This window comes from Seriola aureovittata, chromosome 10 (assembly GCF_021018895.1).
Source record: "Seriola aureovittata isolate HTS-2021-v1 ecotype China chromosome 10, ASM2101889v1, whole genome shotgun sequence".
In the NCBI taxonomy this organism is placed as follows: domain Eukaryota; kingdom Metazoa; phylum Chordata; class Actinopteri; order Carangiformes; family Carangidae; genus Seriola; species Seriola aureovittata.
This window is the reverse complement of record NC_079373.1, coordinates 4,798,249-4,814,411: the sequence shown is the minus strand read 5'-3', so window position 1 is coordinate 4,814,411 and position 16,163 is coordinate 4,798,249. Positions and strand designations below refer to the sequence as shown.

General features: G+C 39.0%; 1 long non-coding RNA gene across 18 annotated transcripts in view; it reads right to left on the bottom strand.

Moving 5' to 3' along the window:
* Positions 1–16,163, bottom strand: part of LOC130176096 (uncharacterized) — a 58,616-nt gene that overhangs the window by 16,396 nt on the left and 26,057 nt on the right. For 16 of the 18 annotated variants that reach the window (XR_008828821.1, XR_008828831.1, XR_008828825.1 and 13 more), the window contains 2 exons: positions 5,314–5,560; positions 3,208–3,277 (listed from right to left, as the gene is read on the bottom strand). This is a non-coding gene — a long non-coding RNA (uncharacterized LOC130176096). Of the gene's footprint in view, positions 1–3,207; positions 3,278–5,313; positions 5,638–16,163 lie in introns of all 18 variants that reach the window. The other 2 variants (XR_008828826.1, XR_008828820.1) reach the window with 2 other exon arrangements.

Sequence of the window (16,163 nt, the reverse complement as noted above, 5' to 3'; positions counted from 1 at the left end):
ACTTATTGAAAGTGTCTTTCATCTGGTGCTAATTACATGAAAAACAGAAACAAAGCGCTTTTAGCATAGTTAGTTGTGTTGAGTTCATTATTGACTTCCAGATGAATTTCCAGTAACCTCAGTGGATATATATCATTCACTTAATATTGGAAACTTGTTTGTTGTAGACCTGTTTCACATGTTGCATGTTCAGCTCACCTACTGTCCAGTGAATAAAAGTATCAAGGTTGTGCTTAGCTTAGCATTTTATCTGGAACTGTACAAACTGATCACTTTCTGTTTTATTTAATTACAGAATTGTGATTAGTACCAAATTATATGGCTCTTTGCAGGAAACCTCTGAGGAGATTAGACCTGTAAACTAAAGCATTACCTATTGTCTTCTGTTAACTCTCAGTCAACTTCAGAGTGATAGCAGGTTCAAATCTAATGATGTGGGTTTTGAAGGTGTGGACGGCACCTTTAGATCCAGGGAAACAAACACTCACCAAGACATTCTGCCACATTGAGTATATGATGATATCTCTTCTATTCTCTTCATACAAAAAACTTTTAATTTATATTCTGGTAAACTTATTCACTTATGGTGCACACACAAACACACCTAAGGTAACTTAGAATATTTCATAAATGGTTACTTAAAAATAAATAAGAGACCATTAAAATACAAAAAATTTAAATGAACATGTGAGATGTGTGTAAACAGATAGATATGGTCGCAAATCCCAGGTCTCAACAGATAATGAAATAATCAACTAATTATAAACTTAAACTAGGCTGAGTTGGCTTTGCTTACTGAATGAAACTCTTTGTGTGTATTCATTATCAAAACAAAGGTTTAAGCCACGTATTCTGCATCACAAAACCAGAAGGCAAGTCTCATCAAGTCAAGAGGACAGCAGCTAAACCAGTACATAAGATCACTGAAGATCACTGAATCCATAGAGCACTGACAACATGTAAGAAACAACTTCCACAATGTCATGAAACAACATACAAAATTAAACCAGACAGTGGAAAATATGATCTGCTCTGTTTCCACTTAGATGAATGACAGTAACTGTAGACTTCATTTATTCTTTTCAACTCATACATGAAACCATAACCACTGAAAGAAATAGAAATGATATCAGGAAGAGGAGTCTCAGTAAACACAAAAAGTGTGCAAAAGAAAAGAAAATGTGGCATTTATGACAAAAAATTCAAACTTTTCCTAAAGTAAAGTACCTAAAGTGTTAGAAAGTTGAAAAAAAAAAAAAAAAACATGTAAAAAGTGAATGGTTGCTTTGTTGTTATGGCAACTAAAACAATACGTGAGACTGACAAATTTAAAACACTCAACATTTGTGGTTTTAGTGCGATAGCTCATGTGGAAAAATGAAAAGCACTGGTTCTGAAAACAAGTTTGAGACAGGCAGCTGAACCTGGGACATATTTATGTGTTTTATACATTTCTCGGGAGGCTTTGGATGGGACAGGCACCGTCTCCTGTACTCAGAATATCTGGTCACTAAATTATATTTAACATCTTACAGTAGTTGTTTATCTACTGACAGATTTAACTTGTGGGCTGTTCACAAGTCAAGGTTAGTGGGCAGTGGTGATTGTTGCTTGACAAAAGCTTCAGCCATTGTTGCGTTTACAAGACAAGAGGTTATAATTCGTCCTCTGAGCAGCACTACGTCTTCAGGGCAGACTGGAGGCTACAGTGAGTCGCTATCGGAAAGTGACAAGGCTAGCTAGTTAGCATGCTAACTTCAGTAGAAGAAAAGACGCGATAGAGACAAGAGTTAACACCGGCGTTGCTTTCCACCGCTGGAAACAGCTGTTGGTGAGTAAAGGAATGAAGTCTGATGCTGAACTCACAATGTTTCTTCTAGACTGGTAAGTAAACAGTTGTTAATGCTAACGCTAGCTATATAGCAACAGCAAAAGTTACAAATAGCTTCTGTAATTCAAAGCAGGCAAACAATACAGGGTTTTCAGCCATGTCAGGAGTCATCAGGTCATCATCTCAACAAAGCCTGAGGATCTGATTGTTTTCTTAATTTCCTAATTTGCTTTCTCAACAGTCAACTGTCTGTTGAATATGAAGCCAGCGGCCAGTTATACAAGCTTAGCACAAAGACTGAGAACCGGGGGAAACAGCTACTGTAGCCTGGCTTCATCTAAAGGTAACAAAGTCAGCCTACCAGCCCCTCTAAAGCTAAATAATTAACACATTATATCTTGTTTGTTTAATCCATACAAAAACTGAGGTGTAAAAATAGCAGGCAGGGAAATATTCTGGCACATACCCCACACAAAATAGCAAATTGTCATTTTTACACTAAATTTTAGTAAACATTAAAGAAATGAGATATAGCATCATCATTAGGGATCTTTAGACACACTGGTAGGAAGATTTTGTCACTTTTCGGCTGATTCAGGCTAACTGTTTCTCTCTACTTCCAGCCTTTGTGCTAAGCTAAGCTAACTGGCTGCTGGCTGTAGCCTTATGTTTTAGAGTGGTATCAATCTTCTCATCTTACTCTCTGCCATATTTCACTCAAAATGTAAAACTGGTTATGCTGGAACAAAACTAGTTCATACTGTATGACCATAGTTATATAGTTTGGTGCCTTTCTTCTGGCTTTATCTCCACAGCAACTACTAGTGAGGCTCATGGGTACCGTAGTATTACTTTTGAGCATGCTGGTGTGAGAAGAAATGGTTCTAACTGATGTATGGGAGTCTCATTCTGATGAGTAACACTAAGGTTATCCTAAACTTTCAAAATAAAATTTTACAGTGGAGAACTCTTTCCACAACAAGCGTCTCCACCCACTTTGCTCCTTTACAGATGATTCAATTAGGGCTGCAAGGAACAATTACTTTCATAATCAGTAAATCTGCTGATTGTATTCTTAATTAATCTTCCTCATTTGGTCTATAAAATTTCAGAAAATAATGAAAAGGCTGTTGTAATTTCCCACAGTCGTCCTCAAATACCTGGTCTTGTCCGGCAACCAAAACCTAAACATATCAACTTTACTATCAAATATCACGAAGCTGGAACCAGCGAATGTTTGGCATTTTCATTTGACAAATGACAATTAACAGATTATGAAAACAACTAATTCAGCTGTGGAATGAAAATGGGAAGGTCCAATCAGCAAGAATAAAATCCTTTGATTGTCTGTCATACGTGCAGCACCAGTGTCGTACCTGCAGCTGTGGTCCACAGACCAAGTCTTGTTGTCACTTCAGGGCCATGGAATTGCACTCACCAGGTCCCCTGTGAAAGAGCACAGGAAATAAAATCAAAATGTATAAATCATTTTGTAATTTATGTGAGACTGAGATATTAACTTATCTCAATATATCAACTTTTATCAACTCAACAGTAAAATGCATAGAATGATCCCACTCTCCAAGTTCATGCTTTAATTCTTTTCATTTTGACTTCAAAACTGCTCCATACCCACTAAAGCCAAACAAAAAGCTCAAAAGAGTAAGAACTGAACATGGAGTTAGAGGTGGTGAAATATTTTACATTTCTAGTTATTTTAGTTGTTGACAAAATGGTGGAACAAAATGTGTTTTTTGGGTTAGAACAAACTTTTTTTGGGTTGTTTACACACAGAGGAGTGTGAGGGACATTGTCTCACTGTGGTCTTCACACCAGGTTCTTGTAGTGCGTTAACGTAGACTACATTGAGCTAAGTGGGTTGAACTCTGTGTTGTGACTGGTTAAATATCTTGTGAATTGTGTGTTGGTCGCCAAACCAACATGAGCTGAGACTGGCTCTTTCAGCCAAGCTCAAATCACAATGAGACTGCAACTAACAATTCATTTAACTAATTATTTCCTCAATTAATCATTCAGTCTATGACATAATAGTGAAAAATGCTCATTGTAATTTCCAAGGTGAATATTTTCAAATGTCTTGTTTTCTCCAACCAACAGCCCCAAACCCAAAAACCTTCAGTTTACTATGGCCAAGAAAACCATCAAATCCTCACATGTGAGAAGCTTGAACCAACAAATGTTTCCTGTTTATGCTTAAATAATTATTTGATTAGATGCTGATTAATTTTCATCTAAGTGATTAACTGTCTAATCTAAATCACATGTGCACCAGTAAAATATGTTATTAATGTGTCTGAACCAACTCACTATCCTAACAAATACAATTTTCTATTTATTTGTAATAATTTCTTATTTTAGTGGAGGTCATCAAAAGCCATTCCTCTTCATCCAGATCCTCACTCATCACTAGGACCCCCCCTACATGACGCACAGCATCCTCTTTCCTTATGATGACATCACAACGGGGTCTAACTGCCAAAGACTCTTCACTTTTCATTCTCCCTGTGTAAATTGTTTTCGCTTCTTAATATCTGAGTCTCTCCTGATTGAATTGCCTTTCCATTTAAGATCTAAATATCTAAAAGATGCCTCTGAAAACACAGCTGGAAGGGAACGGACAGGAAACACCCACTAACAACACAACAACCAGTCACATAGTTCCAGTACAACTGTTTTGCCACAAACACTTGACTCTTTTGATGCCTACAATGTTCGTTTTTTTTGACATGGTCAAAGCAGTGTTGACTAAATCAAATGCTTTACACTGCTGAGGTTGTAGTTAGTGCAAGTGTTGTACTGGACTTTCTTCTCGTGTATGGAAATTCACAAAAGGACAGAGAATTAGAAACACTTCTCACTTAATGTAGCTGTTGAATCGGTATATAATACACAGTGCAGATGGTCCCAGTGAAGGGCAGTGTGGGTCTCACGTTTTCAAACCTGTGGCTGCTGGACTCTGAATTTCATCAGTTAAGTTTATCAGATATCATTTTTTCATTCTCCACATCAGCCCTATGAATGAACAGAAAACTTCTATTTGACTCTTGTTAAATTTGAAAAGACCACATTTGGTGACACTCTGAAATTTAATTTGTGATGAATCATTCTTTTTCTTCAGGTACACGTGTACGAAGAACAAAGAAATTTAATTTTGGGAACGTGTCTTTAGATGAAACGCATGCTATGCAGCCAGTTCTCTGACAATGAAGTCCAATCTACAGATTTTTACACTTTTTAAACATTTCTTCTCCTGTTCTTATGTCTCTTTTGATGCTTTTAACATCTTTGTGACACAATTCAGGTGACAATAACTGTGATTATAGAAGTGTCAAAGCAGATGTTTTATTATGTTAATTTAACAAAAAGTGGAGGCTAAAGAGTGTGGTTGTGTCACATTTAGTCCTCCATGTCACATGCATGCATCTGAGAGAGAGCTTCTGCCGGGGGAAGTGTGGATGTACCTTAATCCTACAGCACGAGAGGGGGGAGCATGAAGAGCAGGAGGAGGAGGAAGAGGAGGAGAAAAACAGGCTGGGGAGAAGAAGGAGAAGGGGGTGAAGGAGGGAGAAGAAAGCAAAAAGTGGAGAGAAGGAAGAGGAGAAACTGAAGGAAGAGGAGGTAAAAAACTGAGGAGGAGGAAGAGGAGACGTCATCAGCCGGGTTTCAGTCAGTCAGGATTTCCCCTCTGTCAATCCTCACCTCGGGCCCCTGAGAGAGACAGAGTGAATGAGAGAGGGGGATAAAGAGGGAGAGAGAGGGAGAGACAGAGTCAGAAAAGAATCCGACTGAGACAGAGAAAACAGACGGAGGGAGAGACGAGGGATGAAGATGAAAATGCAGAAAAACTGAGGGAAAAAAAACAAAAAGGAAATAAGAAACCAGCAAGAAAAATGGATCAGATGAGAGTTGCAGTCAGTATCAGTGCAATATGAAATAATGTCTCTTCTTCTAACTTTAAGTCATAAGAATTTCATGAAATCAACCACCATTTGTGATAATATGTATGGTTGGCATCCAATGTATTTTGATTGTGTAAATGTCTGTCTAAAGTAGTTTTATTGGTCGTGGTGGAGTTAATCATTTCATCAATTTTTATCTCACTGATGACCACATTAGAGGTGTACTTTATTTCCTATTCTTATTTATCTAATTTTTTTATTTTATGTCTTTACTTTTACCTTGTTACACAAGATCGTGTTTTAATCGTGAGGCAGCCACAGGAAACAGAGTATTTGTTACAGTTAGCGTTAACCACGACTATTTGTCAAAAATGTGTGAAGAAAACAAGACAATATTTTGCAAGGGAGAAATAAAGCAACATAAACTGGTTTGGCGGATGTCAACAGATTCACCAGCTTCCCTTATTTCTGACAAAGTAGCTGATTGTTTGCTGTTGTATAGAACTGGACTTGCTGTTACCACGGTAACCACGGGTGTCGCCAAATCAACAAAAATCGTAAGGATTATGACTTAAACCAGTTCCCCAATTATCCATGAATTCCTAAATCTTTACGAAAGTCTTATTCTAAATTTCCAGACGGTTTTTCATTTGGTAATCTCAACACTGTTGCTTCATGTTTCCCATTCGGAAGGAAGGAAGTGGCTTGTTTGCACGACTGTTACTTTTTCTGAATTTGCCATCTGGATAAATTGGCAGACTTGAGATCAGCTCTCTGAGCTCTTGCTTTTGCAAGTGTGCAGGTGAAGTTAGAATTAAAGGGTCAGTTCACCCATATTTTAAGAGAAAATGTTTTCTCACATATCTCATATGTTTTATTTTATTTGTCCAGGTTTTCCAATTTCCCAATCCAATCCCGTTTCTGATTTCTGCCTCATTGCTCCCCAACACAACGGAGCTGAATGGATTTTTTTTTTGTGGTTAAAGCAAAGAAAATTAAACAAAAAAAATACTGTGATTCTATAAAGACATTCTGCTGTTTGATATTTAAATGTCATTTTTCCAAAGACAAACATCTCCGTTTACCTCGACTGTTTTGGGATGAAACCTGGTCAAATAAAGCCAAGACTCTCTGTATTAGAGATGAGTGAGAAAATAAGTTGTTCCTTCAAACTATAAAGAGAAAGAAGGAGATGAAGAGTAATTGAGGATAGTTGGTACAGAAGTGATCAAACCCAGAATATTTGCCTAAAAAATTTTAGCAAAATTTCCAACACATTAAGTTCTCAAATGCAGCCCAACCGGAAACTTGGTGTCAGACACTAGTTTACAAAGCCTATAGTGACCAAAATGCTGTTTTAAAAAATATTTTAAAATAGTTGTACTGCTCCTCTAACAGCCTTTTTATTTAATTTTTTTATAGTTGTGTGGTTGGCCGTGATTAATTTGGTGGTTTTCACATTGTGGAACTGAACTGAACTGAACTGAACTGAACTGAACTGGCCTCTGCTGCACGTTATCATGTATTGTGTCTGGGCTTCAGATTCTCTGCCTTCTGATTATATCAAGGCTCAGATCAAACACACAAAAGTGCTGAGGGCAAATCAAAGTTTGAGCTGGTTAATGTAAAGCAGTACGAACACAGAGACTAGCCCACTGAGCATTGATTTGGTGATTTGCACGTCAATATGACTGAAAGGTTTTTTTAGAAATCTGGGTCCCATATAACTGCTGTAACGACAGCAACTAACGAATCAAACGTCTATTTCAGTGCAAAGGACTTTAGTTTTCAATTTAACCTGATTTGACATGAAGACATCTTTTTTTAATTCCCAACATGACACAAACAATTGAGTATTCCCTCCCGTGCCCATAGCAGAGATAAGCAGGAAGAAGCGTTGGCATTAAGAAACCATCAAATACAAAATAGGTGTTGGGGAAATGTAGCTGCAAGCAACAGTATGTAAGATCCCTGTATGTCACATGTCGCACGGATGGCATGGTCAGATCAAACACAAAATTGTGTAAAGCTGATGTGTAGCTTTAGAGTTCCAACAACATCAGGCAAAAGCTGACTTTGACAGCAGAAAGTCACCACCTACAATCTGAAGTTAGGCATCGCATGTGTGTGTTGTCTTCTAATTTGTTCATTGAGTGATGTTTTCGTTTACGTAAATTATTTTGAGCTGTTCTTTGTCAAACTGAGCAAAGCACTTTGCGTCTTAAGATACGACTCTGGTCATGTTAGCTCTCTGCATTTGGGCCACAACAACAATTTCAGAGTCATTCCTGAGTAATACTGAAGAAATACAAGCAAATATCACCATAAGAAAATATTATCCAACATAAAAAAACTGCATCAGACTCTGTTATCTGCAGACAATGCAAAGACATTGCAAAAGACAGCACACACACACTTTGACATCTCAGTAATATGAACTTTGGTAAATGACAAAAAGAAATCTGATTGACCTCTGACGGACAAAAACAATATCAAAGAAATAAGAATGTCTGGATGAACGGACATATTTTCTGCTCATGTTCTTCAGTGTGTGTGTGTGTGTGTGTGTGTGTGTGTGTGTGTGTGTGTGTGTGTGTGTGTGTGTGTGTGTGTGTGTGCGTGTGTGTGTGTCATCTTCTGTGCAGGCCTACAGCTCGGGCGTATAAAACGTTGCTCAGCTAAAAATAAATAAAATGCTCGGGAGAGGAGCGAAAAGCATTGTGCGCTGTGAGTCACGACCAGGAGTGGTGGTGACGATACACTCCCCCCACCACACACACACACACACACACACACACACACACACACACACACACACACACACACACACACACACACACACACAATTACACCTTCTCCTCCCCATTCAAAGAGAGAGGGAGAGTACCATCCAGTTCTCAACACAGAGAGATCAAGACTTTTATGCTACTTAATGATTCATAAAATCATTTTTACATTAAACAGATAAAAAAAAATGGATCAACTGTCTTCAACAAAAAAAAAAAAAAATGTTGTGATATCTGGACTTTGGTGGGTTTACTCCCCACAACATTACTGTGTACGTCCTGTTTATGGCCCAAAATGACTCCCACAGAGGATGAGTCACATTCAGTATCTGACTACTGCAAGACAATATACAGTATGTCTATAATTCAAACGTGTAATTATCATGCTATATCCTGATTTACTGTGTTGTCATTAAAGTGAAATCCCACCAGCTTTGCTTTTAATTTAACATGTCTCTTTTACTAATTAATATAACACAGTATTGATTGCTGATATCTGGTTAACAGACAGGTATTGGTTACCTGGGATCACAAAAATGACATGAAATGGGACAAAGCTCAAAACCACAGATCACGTTCTGTGGATCAAAGATGAAGATGCACGCAGACAACTTAGTTTCAGGTCTGAACAGATAAAACTGTTGAAGTTCAGGCCATGGTAACGATGTCGTCACAGCAGCAAGAGGAACATTTTTGACCGAAGGTTAACAACTTCAGAGCGGTGTAAAAGTTAAAAAGTAAATGGAATCTAGAGCTTTGTCACTCGTACTTTCCACAAAGGTGTGACAGAGTTGTTGTTTTTTTTTTACAATATTAGAGAAGATTTTGAGAGAACAATCAAAAGATGCTGTTCTACTCCCTGGAGAATAAAAAAGAAAAAAGATAACTAGTCAGTAACCTCATGTGACTGACTATAATCTTAATCCTTAATTGTCCCGGGTTTGGTTAATGTCAGACTCATGAAAAAATGTCATGCCCTGTGACTACGAACCTGTACTTCAGAGTGAACGTTCTAAACTGTGGGAAATAACCACATGCATGAAGAACTCGTTTATTTCTCAGTTGTTCCTGTGGTCGAGGACAGATTCTCTGTGTTTGTCAGCATGCACATGAAAACACCAGCGTTTTCCATCCTTTTAATGTCAGTTATGCTAATGGTTAAATGTGTGTAAACATCTTTATGTCAGCTTTAGAAAGCCAGTTGAGATAATTCTCCATTTCCTCCAACATCTGTGTTTTTCTCTCCAAACTAAAACTTTTAACTCCAACCACTAACTAAAGGAAGATACCTCCACCAGTTACAGCCTGAAAACTGAAATAGAGATGAATGCTTTATTTCACACATTCACAGGTTCAAACACGAGACACACACGTTATCTGAGTCAAGATCTGCCTGATTCAACATAGTTCGGACTATACAGCTAATAAATTGATTTTTACATCTTCTCAAAGGGGCCATTTTATTCAGTTTCCACGTAATTTTGATCATATGGAGATTTAGGATAAAAAAGAATGCTCTGCTTATTCCTGCAAATAAATACTGCTTCGTTACAACCTGAACTAAAAGAGTAAAACTGAGTGAATTTCAAGACTTAGTGCCGACATCAGCACCTCATCTAATTCAAAGGATGTAAACCAGCTGAGTGGTGAATATTCAGTCCAACAGCTTTGTGAGGGAGCCAATCAGGAGTAAGTTCACATGTCATGCGTTCACAGCTGTTACAGCCCCAACACACGGAGCTAACCTCAAAAAAGTCGTGCCAGCAAATCATATACCTCAATTTACAGCATGTGTTCTTTAAAATTCGTGCTTGAACTCATGACGACAAGCTGACGATTGGTGTGCACAAGAGTTTTGTACCTGTGAGACAAAATCTAGTTATTAGTCTCTGTTCTTAAGGCAAAAACAATGGTAAGACAAACTGAACACTAACCAGCTCAAAGTTTTCATTCCATGTGAACCTGTTTTAAACGGTCTTGTTGTATGCTTAAAATCTGTTTTGATAAAAAGCTTCTACTCTATTGTTCTGCTTTGCATTGCACTGGTATAAGTAAGTATGTAAATGGGTGAAATCACTCATGTGCTCATCTAAGTAGCCAATCAGAGAAATACTAAAGTATAGCTATTATTTAAAAACAAAATGTAACAAGCGGTATATAATTGAAGTAGTTTAAGTACATCAAATGTCATTAACAGCAACAGGCTACCTAATATAATGCTGTCCCTAACAACACCACCTCTGACCATCACATTGCACAGCTGCTGACTTTATTGTGTCCAACCCCTGGACTTTATCATCACATCAGAAAAATAAACTGTAATACCAGAGTATTTGAGATTACATATAAAATTTTCTACATTGTCCCCTAGAAATTATGTTTTTATATCACTAAACCACTAATGTTGTGATGGCAAACTGACGTGTTGCTTGGATTTGGATTTGGGGCAACGTTTTAGGTTTTGGTTAAATGTGAATAAACACATCCTGTCTCGCAGTCCAAGTCACTGTGAACTTTTTTCTGTATTAAACCAGACCATCATACTTTAACTGAGTGCTGTGAGTGCCTAAACACAACAATACACAAAGCTTAATAATGCTGTATTCTATTGCAAGATTAGATATTTTGGCAGAAAACAAATGAAATATGTTGTCAATAATCTTTGCTTTTAATATTAGTTTTTGGTCTTTATTTGACAGTCCAGAGAGAGGCAGGAAACAACAATAGAGAGAGAGGGAATGACGTTGCGCTTACTTGGTATGCCTGTCAATAATCTTTGTATTGATGCTGAATTTTAGAGGTTTACCAGATACACTAATTAAAAATATTTCCTTGTTATGTTGATGAAAACCATAATCCAGCCAGAGTTACGTTTCCATCAAAATGTTTTCAGATCAGTTGGAGATAAATGTTGAAAATCTCCCCTCGGATTGCATCAAAAAGCAACTACAGCAGTCATTGTATCTGACATAACTAACATGTTAACATACATATAAATGTACGTATATGTACTGCATGTGTTCTAAGTAACAAATTGTGCAACCCTGATCCTACATTATGCACACCATAATATATGAATAACCATTAGAAATTTCTATTGCATATCCTGTTGTATTGCTGTGTCAAATTTAGATTTAGGTAAGCCTTAATGAGGATCTAAACTGATTTTGAAGCTGTGAGCTAAAGATAGAAACTTTGATAGTAATGACTCACTATCATCACTACGATCAGATTTTAATTCCAGTGGATCATTTTGTGAGAGAGGAGCCAGTGTTTCCCACTGATAGTGTAGCAGCAATGGTTCATTGAAGCTTTACCTCCACGTCACATTCAGTGTTTGTAGTGAAGGATGTAACACTATATTTGGATATGTGGGTATATATAAATACTAGGTCTCTACCTTCAAATCTTTTGGATCTTTAGGAGTAATTAAAAAAAGTAATAAATCTATATCCATCCTGAACCAATGCTTGGGGATGTAACTATCTGAATATTATATGACACAACTACCTTTGTATATTCTTTTTAAGCCTATGCTCATGCATCTCAACTTTCAAATTTTCAGGGGTTTAAAAATCCTCATGATCAACGAGTTAATGAACTGTAAGTGTTTCTGTGTACAATTAGTTTCATGTTTCCACCAAAGGAGCCAATTGTAACAGCTCAACTTTTATTTTGAAGGATAATATCTATATCAAAGCAAAATGAGCCTTGAATGTTTCACTTTGCTCATTGTGGTTTTGATCTGCACAGATGCTTTTTCAGTTGGGTTAAACATTTTGAGCACATGGGAAAAAGCCCTCACTCACTGCAACCACAGCAGTGCGCCTGGCTTCTTCTAGAGTCATCATCAGCATCAGTGTCCCAAAATGACATATGTTATGTTTAAAGGTCACTTAATGTAGAAAGTGAGATTTCCATCTCTTTTTTTATTATAAAGCAGATCTAGGTTCTAATGCTTTACTGATGTTCATTGTATAATTTGCTGAGACAAAATGACCTAACAACGGTCAATGGAAACCAAAATCATTAACCCGCTGAAGGGCTGGATTCACAGTCACACCGAAAATCAAAGTAAAAAATTGAAATCACAGGCTGATCCAACTTGCTTGAATTTCATCACAGCAACTTATCATGTGACTCAGTAGTGTGTATGGCCCCCAACTACTGGGCATGCTACTGATGAGTCGCTGGATGGTGTCCCGGGGGGGATCCAGACCTGGATCAGGGCATCAGTGAACTCCTGGACAGTCTGTGGCGCCGTCGGATGAAACGATACATAACGTCCCATAAGTGATCAGTTGGATTTAGGTCAGGGGAATGCGGGGGCCAGTCAATGGCATCAATGCCTTCACTATCCAGGAACTGCCTACACACTCTGGCCACATGAGGCCGGGCATTGTCCAGGACCAGGAGGAACCCAGGGCCCACTGCAGCGTAAGGTCTGACAATCGCTCTGAGGATTTCATCCCGGTACCCAACAGCAGTCAGGGTACTGCTGGCTGTGACATGGATGTCTGTGAGACCCTCCAAGGATCTGCCTCCCCAGACCATCACTGACCCACCACCAACCGATCATACTGGATGATGTTACAGGCAGCATAACATTCACCACGGCGTCTCCAGACTCTTTCACGCCTGTCACATGTGCTCAGTGTGAACCTGCTCTCATCTGTGAAGAGAACAGGGCACCAATGGCCGCCCTCATGCCACCCTCATGGAGTCTGTTTCTGACAGTTTGGTCAGAACATGCACACCAGGAGCCTGCTGGAGGTCATGTTGTAGGGCTCTGGCAGTGCTCCTCCTGTTCCTCCTCACACAAAGGAGCAGGTCCCGGTCCTGCTGCTGGGTTGATGCCCTTCTACGGCCCTGTCCAGCTCTCCTCGTGTAACGGCCGGTCTCCTGGCATCTCCTCCATGCTCCTGAGACTGTGCTGAGAGACACAGCAAAACTTCATGCGACCACATGTATGGATGTGCCATCCTGGAGGAGCTGGACTACCTGTTTGGGCTGCAGGTACCGCCTCATGCTGCCAGCAGATACAAGGACACCAGCAAAACACATTTTGCCTCTCCATTGCACCTGTTGTCACCTTCATTTGTACCAAAGCAGGTGAAACTGATTCACAATCACTTGTGCTTCCTGAATGGGCAGATTGATATCCCTGAAGTTTAACTGACTTGGTGTTATACTGTTATGATTAAGTGTTCCCTTCATTTTTTTGAGCAGCGTATATTAATACTGTGAAAGTATCAAAACCCTAAGTCCACACAGAAATGCACACAGCGTGTACTGAGAAACTGAGCTTTACTATAGTCACTGCCCTCAGCTATGCCCCCAGCACAGCCCACCCGGACCCCTGGCCCACCCGGACCCCTGGACCAAACTTTATTTGTTGTTGTTGCTGTTTCAACTTTATTAACAACACAACACTAAGTGGTCATTCCACTAAGGGTAGGAAGCTACAAGACACAAAAATGTTGGGGAACCATAGCATAACCGTTGGACATCAGGCAGCCAGCCTCCCTAAGGATAGTAATATTAGAGGCTGAAGTTTATTTTTATGAAATACTGTCAGAATTTGACCATCTGTTCAGCTCATCTCAGCGCTGACTGACCATGGCTATTTGCATTTACCAGTGAGTTTTACCAAGCCACAGTGTGGTTGGCCTGGCTGTTTGTCACTCAGAAAACAGACAGCAAGGGAGTCAGGTGACCTTATTATAGAGTGGCAAAGTCAGTGTATAGGGAGGAGATTGGGGAAGATGAATAGGTCATCAAAACATCAAACTTTAACACAGGGGCCCCCAGCTGGTTTCCCATTTTCAACCCACACTCAACGTTGTTTCTTGTTAAAGTATGAACACGGTCTTTACTTAAAGTGGAAATCTCATAGATTTTTATTGAAAGAATGTCTGTTAAGTCACTGTCAATCGCAGAATGAGGTAACACAATGGTTATTGAGCCTATAGCCCACTGATGAAAGTATTGCAATATTTATATTTTAGCAATAGAAAAATTGCTGTATTAAGTTGCTGCTAATGGAAACCATACATTTCCTACTGCTGCAGTTTTACATTAAAAGTATTAAACTGTTAAACTGAGTTCACTTTTATTATGTAGTAGTCACAGGAAATGCAATGTGTTTGTCAGTGAGCTTAGCACTCAGTGTTATCGTTGATCAAAAATGTGTCTACAAAACAAGACAACTGTCATTTTCACAATTTTTTAGACGATGGATCCATTTGAGATATTGCAGGGAGTTGTGGAAGAAGGAGGAGCAGCCACAGTCAGCTGTGAGATGAAGAGCTGCAAGCGACAGGCTCCACTCCACCAACTTCTCAGCAAGGTAACCAACTTTCACTGCGCCCTGCTATTCGCATACTCGTGCTATGTGTAGCATATTAAATAAAATCACGCTTGCTCACTAAATGATGGATAAAGGCCAATTATTGCCTGAATTCTTTATTAATACGACAATTTTGTGACCACTAGTATCAAACCACATTAGCTGTTACCACCAGTAACTACAGGTGATCAACCATGAGTGAAATCTTCGAGATTGCCACTTTAACATTACTCATATATTTATTATTATAACCATGACAACAAAGATCCACTAAAGCCTTAATGAATTATTGATTTAACCCAAACTCCAATTTTTCCCCAGCCTTAACCAAGTACTTATTCTACCTCGAATCATGATCAATCCCTAAACCTATAACCAAGTCATTTTTGTGCCTAAACCTAATCCAACCTTAACGGTAGCACTGTCAAATTATAAAACGTGTTTATTTTTCAACAGTGATTTGTAATGCTTTTGGACGGCACTGACAAATGATGTGGCATCAGACCAGAAAACGCTTCTATGTGTTGTTCTAGAGAACATGGGCAGTGCTCACGGGTGGGAGGCCAGTGAGGGATCAGGTCCCCGCTGCTGCATTAGTGATTCCTGGTGGTTGGCTGGGGAGACAGAGAAGATGGTGGCGTGGTCTGATATATGAGCATGAACCTCAGCACAAGTTACAGACGGTGAACCCCCAAACGGTGACAAGAAGTGGCTGATGCTTCACTGTGTTTAAGAGTCTACAGGACGCTCAGGCCAACAGCGGGAGTTAGTAGAAACAAAGACTACAGTGTGAGGGGAATGGACCATTCTACTTGGCTGAAAAATGACAAAGTAGGGTTTCATCAAAATCCTGAACTCTTTCCAACTTGATTGGCTGTCAGTCTTTATACATTTTTAGACTGGGAGAGAGTTATCGGCTTTTCTTATAAACTTTCCACAAATCAGTTTCTTAATATATTTTAAGTGCAATCAGTGAAAAGACATGGTATGATGATAGTTGCACAAATGTGCTTTGTGATTCATTCACACCTAATTGTAACAGTTCTAAGTTTAGGTTCACCATCAATCAATCTATCAATCCATTCTCAGTGGATGTTTCCCAGACTTTGAAGGGCTTGCTAGATGTCATATCCTAGCTTCATGAGGCTAGAGTAAAACAATTATTTGAGCATAACAAAAAGTCTGACTTACAGGAGCTACGTCTATAAGAAAAGACACCCTCACAGGAATGGCCATGCAACCCCACAACAGGGGGGCCAGCCCTATAAATGTGACTT